This window comes from Dreissena polymorpha, chromosome 3, assembly GCF_020536995.1.
Source record: "Dreissena polymorpha isolate Duluth1 chromosome 3, UMN_Dpol_1.0, whole genome shotgun sequence".
NCBI classification, from domain to species: Eukaryota; Metazoa; Mollusca; class Bivalvia; order Myida; family Dreissenidae; genus Dreissena; species Dreissena polymorpha.
Genome location: NC_068357.1, coordinates 121,879,769 through 121,886,342, shown reverse-complemented (window position 1 = coordinate 121,886,342; position 6,574 = coordinate 121,879,769). Strand labels below are relative to the sequence as shown.

Sequence of the window (6,574 nt, the reverse complement as noted above, 5' to 3'; positions counted from 1 at the left end):
TGTGTTGTCAAACACGGAAGAAAGTAAAATATGGGTTTTTTTATTGCAAAACTCAATAGTGCGTATGTTGTTTTTTTATAAATGTAGATTAAAATAGTATAACTGATAAATGATTCGTTTCCTTTACATAAGTATATGCATATACATCACAGAACGCGTAAATACTGATTCTCTCGTTTACACTTAAGTTACACAGAGACTAAAATTAAAAGCCAAGTTGAATACAGAATTAACTTTAGTATTCGCACAAATAAATTAAATTTATCATTAGCCTTGGAGTACTAAGATCATTTAAACGTTACAGTATCTTTTTCTTTCCTCATAACTGGCAGTGACAACATTATTTGTTGGCAGGAAATTCAAGATGCTGTGCATTTATTGACAGATTCATTATTGTGTGTTATATGACAATGACATTTATTATTAACTAAAATGCATTTGAATGGTACTGGTAGTTTATTAATGTAAGCCCAAAACTCAAAGTTAACCCTTTAAGCGCTGGAACTGAATTTTGAAGGCCTTTGCAAACAGTTTGGTTCCATATGAGACGCCACAGAACGTGGCGTCTCATCAGGATCCAAATTGTTTGGTATTCTGATAGTATTCTTTGAAAAAAATCAAAGAAATGGTTAATTTTAGAAATTCAGCGGATGACATTTAGCAGATGACAAATTTCCGAGCATGCAAACGGTTAATGTATTTATATCAGTTTCTTCTGCACAGCTATTTTATAAATAAATTGAATAACCAAAATATTTTTGAAAATAGTAACACAGTTTAGTAATTCATGGCATCAAATGCATGTAGCTGGCGCCAGACAACTCGCCCCAATACCAACTTGCCCCAAAACAAACTCGCATCAAACATATGGTCAATCGATCCAACCAAGAGACAACTCGCCCCAATTTATTTTCGTGCATCTTATTGTTTCTTGATTTAAAGTATTTTATCTTTATATTCTTTGTTAATTTATCAAATCACGTATATATTTTGATAAATGTGTATTTCAACAGTACATTGTATTTTGAATAAATCAAATACAGGTCATCTGAAATGCATGTATCATTATATTTGTAAAAGCCAAGAATATTCTGGATATTCCTCTTTTTTCAATTGTTTTGAATATCCTCAAGATTTGATTTCCTGAATGTCGAAGAAAACTTATTAGATAATAATACCACATATTCACAACTCAGTTTTTTGAATAGAGACCATAAATTGTTTTAAAAAGTGGTTTAAATTGTGTATTTACTTTTTCAATAGGATACAACCATAATTAAACCAAGAAGTTTATGAAGAAGGGATCACTGGATTTTGTCACTTTGGTATAAGAAACAGAAAAGGTATACTTATTTAGCTGCATTTTTTTCTGTTGATTTCATTTGAGAATATTGAAATAATTTGTAGATAATGTTTTCAGATATTCAGGCAAGTTGAGATTTCATTGAATATTGTTTATGTCATTTCACAATATTCTTGAATGGAAACAGAAGAAAAACACAGTTCAACGCACTAATTGTTGATATATAAAACAAAGTCTTTGTATGTAAAACTGTGTTGCTACAAGAGCAAAGAATTTAAAAAATGATCCTACACTACACTAGGTGAATATTGAAATTTTACAAAAAAAAACTGACAGGAATGTTTAAAAATGGAGTCATGAAAAATAAAAAATTCTATATGTACATGTAGCTACATCTTGTGTCAAAATTCTTAGCTTTATGTTCAAAACATTTATTGTTAAATGCAGAAATGTATTTTCAAGGATATCATAGACCTACTTACTTATACACAAGCATAGGAGCTGTTGAAGGAAATTGCTGCCAGACAGTCAGCAGTTATCACTGACAGCCTGTCCTGGCCCAGCTTGGACCATCCTCAAGCTAACCATGATGGTGTGTTTGCAAGAATTGTCCATTTGGTAGACCATGATGAAGACCAGCTTTGTTGTGGCATGGCCTGACAATACTGTACAAGCCAGAGACCAGTATGTTTACTGTTGTTGAATATGACCCATTTTTCATGTTTATTTTTCTGTGGGCCTGTTTAACAGAATTAATAATGCACTTAATCTATTTCAAATATGTTATTTTTCTGTGGACTGTTTAACGTAATTATTAATGCATTTTATCTATATCAAATATTTTATTTGTCTGTGGGCCTGTTTAACGGAATTAGTAATGCATTTTATCTTTATCAAATATTGTTGCTTGTAATATGAATATAGAACACGTAAAACTACTCATGTAATTGTCTCAGCTTAAAATCAAAAGTGTAGAAAATTTAACTCATGTACTGTCGAAACAGTGGCCATTATGTTCTGCATCTTAAAAGTTGGACAATAACAGCAAATATATATATATATATATATATAAACGGCCACCGGAAAAACTTTGCGAAACCGAAATTTCGCAAACTTAAGTACCCTTTTTCTTGAAGGTTTGCTTATTTGTGATAAAGTATAAGATAAAAGTCTAACTTGTGATTAATAATTGGTTATTTTTGCTTGTTAAATGCGTTTTCTTCACTATGAACTTTATTTGCAAAGTTGGGGTTCCCATGGGATTTTTGTAATATCCCATGGGATTTTTCATTATCCCATGGGAATTTTGGTTTCTCCCATGGGATTTTTCTCCAGCTTTTTTTATGAGAGAAAAAATCCCATGGGATTTTCAAAAACATAAAACACGTTCGTTTGTGCTTAGTTATCGATTTTAAGCATTGTTAAAACATTTGTGCTTACTTTCGTTCAATTTACTTTGATAGAAAAAAAATCCCATTTTTTTATGGGAAAAAAAAATCCCATGGGATTTTTTTCTGATTTTTAGAGATTTATTCATGTAACCTTCAGAAACACTACCTTTTAACAAATGATGAGCATTTCTCGCGATTTCAACGCGTTATATCGTGTTTTAAAATAATAAAAAATCCCATGGGATTTTTTTGTCCCATGGGATTTTTTTTTCCCATGGGATTTTTTTTTCCAATGGGATTTTTTTTAAGGTATAAGTTTCTAAAAGCTATATAATAATAATAATTATAATAATAATAATAATTATTATAATAATAATAATAATAATAATAATAATAATAATAATAATAATCGTGCTCAATATGATGAATTTGTACTTTTAAGCGACTAACATTTTTATTCGAGCCGATCGTCGAGTCCGAATGGTGAGTATAAGAGCAATTTACCAGTACAAATAAATCTCACTTGTGAAGAGAACGCTACCGTACTATAAAATAATCTTGATAATAAGTCATATCATTTCTCGACAGAAAATGAAAACAGTATCCATATTGATGTCAGCAATGTCCCCTGCTATGATAAATATTGACAAAATGAAAAACCTTGACAATAATTCCGTGTCGAATACGCATTAGATTATAGCAATCAAATTCATATAAGCATTGATAAGATAATTTGCGAAAATGGGTCTTATGTCAAATACGGCAAGCGTAGCTCCATTCCATAATGTCCGGTATTAAGTCACGTCAAGTTTCGTGGTCGAATTATAGCATAATAATCATTTTCACATTACGCGAATCATATGAGTTTCCCTACATATATTGTGTTAAAATTTATGTTACACTAATGTGCGATGATGAAAAGGGGATTTCGGTAATTCTACATTCGCCCGCCTAGTACCGAAATCCCCATATTTACGCCTTAAAGGGTCAATAGGTCATCGGTATGAATGGTTTTTGACTTCACATGAATGTTAAGGTGCAAAAAAATGATATTAATTTTAATTATTAAGCACTCTTGACAGCATTAAGTTGCCTCTCAGTGGGGATTTCGGTAATTCTACACTAGAACTTAAACGCGCGCCGGTACCGAAATCCTGCTGTACAAACCTTCAAGTGTCAACAAAATTATTATAGTGTTTTTTTTCATTAGCAACCAGTGACATGTATTATCTCCCATTCGGTTACTTCTTTTGGAAAATAATTAGCGGGGATTTCGGTACTGCTACATTCGTACGCCCAGAGCCGAAATCACCCATGTTTACGCCAATCCCCCATATTACGCCTTAAAGGGTCTATATGTCATTATGTTTGGGTTTTGGCTTTGCATTAATGTTGATTTGTACACAATCATATTAGTGTTAATCATTTAAACACTCTTATCAGAATATTTTTTCCATTATTAAATAGTTTATTAATGTGAAAAATGTGTAAACGAATGTAAAAAAGGTAAAATGTACATTTAAAACATTGGTTACACAAAAGTATATGTAAATATAACATGACATAGTAATAATAAGTCTTCAGAAAGTATTTTCCAAACAAATCTGATGAAACAAATGATATCGTACTACCTTATTTACAATATGCTATACACTTTTGCAATTTAGTTATCAATGTTTAATCAAAGCATAAATCAGGATAATATGTTGCCTCTTAGCGGGGATTTCGGTAATTCTTAACAAGCACATAAACCCGCGCCGGTACCGAAATCCTCGCTGTACAAACCTTCAAGTGTAAAAAAATACTGATTTAGGTTTAAATAAAGGGAACAATAGTATTTTGGCCACCAAAAAGCACTTCCGCGTCAACAAAACGATTGAAATTATGTCAGAAACCCAGCTTTTCATTGTATATATTGCAATACACCATCGGCCGCCGAGAGCGGAATACTGCGCTTGGCCGCTAAACAATGTGGATTGCATCAAATTAAATGTCAATTTTCGATTTTATTACAAAAATAAACACTGCCTTTTTATAAATATGTCAAGCACGTACACTTAACAAAAAAATCGATATATCTTTATGTAATGTAGAAAAGTAAAGCGCTTTATATATAACAATGTTTTATAATGTCTCTCTGCTTGAGAAAAAAAACTAAACAAAACCATGTAGAACATATATGTTTTCATAATTAAAAACATATATTTAATGATGCACGTGATGTTTTATAATTGATATAAGTTCACGTGTCATTGAACGAGTTAAGGGAGAGATGCGAATTAAATTACACATAATTAAAAAATGATACTATACTGTCAGCTTGATTTATAAATTGTGTTCCATCGCGCCAATATATTCATTGTTCCATGAAATTGTGTATAAAAGCAAAACGATTGAAATTATGTCAGAAATCCTGCTTTTCACATGAAATAATCTTTAACACTTTATTTATTCCAATCAGGTAATTAATAATAATAGGGGAAGTCTATACTGTGTATTAGAAACTTGTTGTGGTGATCCCTATCTTATCCGCTCAATACACATCCACCTGGCTACTGTACAGAAAAAATTAGATTTACTTCCAAAATAACTGATTTCATTAATTGCTAACTTGTTGTCTACATTTTAAATTAACAACGATAATGGATCAACATCACCGTTGCACAATTATTAAGTTCACAGTAATCTGTACTTTAAATAGATAGCCTAATTAAAGACGGTGCTAATAAAGAACAAAGCGTGAATGTGGATATTAAGAAATTAGATCCTTTTTTGCATGACACTGGCAGTATATCATTTTATCTTATATAAATAAGCCACATTTAAGACATGGATAAAATTAAAATAAGACACATTTGCATCTTTCATTTCTTGAAAAAAAAATAAGCACGCAGTCACATATAAATAAGATACATTGAAGACACAGAAAAAAATAAATAAGACACATTTGCATCTTTCACTAAATTTTCTTAAAAAAACATGTGAAACTGAAGAAAAACATTTATTACTGACACATTATTCTAAAAGTCGACTGACAACTTAAGTTCAAAGAGGGATTTACAATTAAATAAGATCCATTTTCGCATGATGCTGGTTGTAGAGCAAGCAATACATTTCTTACTGACACATTATTCTAAAAGTCGACAGGCAACATAAATTCAAAGAGGGAACCACAATTAAATAAGATCAATTTTCGCATGATACTGGTTGTATAGCAAGTAGTCACATATTAATTACAGCTTGCATTAGTTGCAATAATTTTGTTAAGTGCGCGTGCTTCTGAACGTTGCGTTAAGCGAGAGTGTTGTCATTTTGTTAGTTTTATATTTTGGTATTATGAATGATTATTGCTTGTTTTGAATTTGAAATAAACGCTTTCTGGCAAATAAGCATCGTCTTAATTTTAATACAAATAATGAACATTTGACATACAAAATGTCCAATAACATACCGGCAATAACATTATATATATGTTAATTTCTGTGCATGTTTATACCGAAATTATAGCCGACATCGGCAGTTAGGGAAATTTAGTGACACACTTTAACACATCAACCATGCATGATAGTTCTTTTTTCATATGATATTCCCCTGGTTGCTTACCGGTGTATTGGTGCAGTTGATAACCCCGCCGGGACTACAGTAGGGTGCTAATACACACGTGTATCGGGTTCAATACAATCGTCTTAATTTTAATACAAATAATGAACATTTGACATACAAAATGTCCAATAACATATCGGCATTAACATTATATATATATGTTAATTTCTTTGCATGTTTATACCGAAATTATAGCCGACATCGGCAGTTAGGGAAATTTTGTGACACACTTTAACAAATCAAACATGCATGATAGTTCTTTTTTCATATGATATTC

At 31.2% G+C, this 6,574-nt stretch overlaps 1 long non-coding RNA gene across 1 annotated transcript; it reads left to right on the top strand.

Annotated features, from left to right (window-relative positions):
- On the top strand, positions 1 to 1,987 carry LOC127871261 (uncharacterized). The gene is made up of 2 exons (XR_008045243.1): positions 1 to 1,343; positions 1,766 to 1,987. It is a non-coding gene; the product is annotated as an uncharacterized LOC127871261 (long non-coding RNA).
- Positions 1,988 to 6,574: the final 4,587 nt, after the last annotated feature.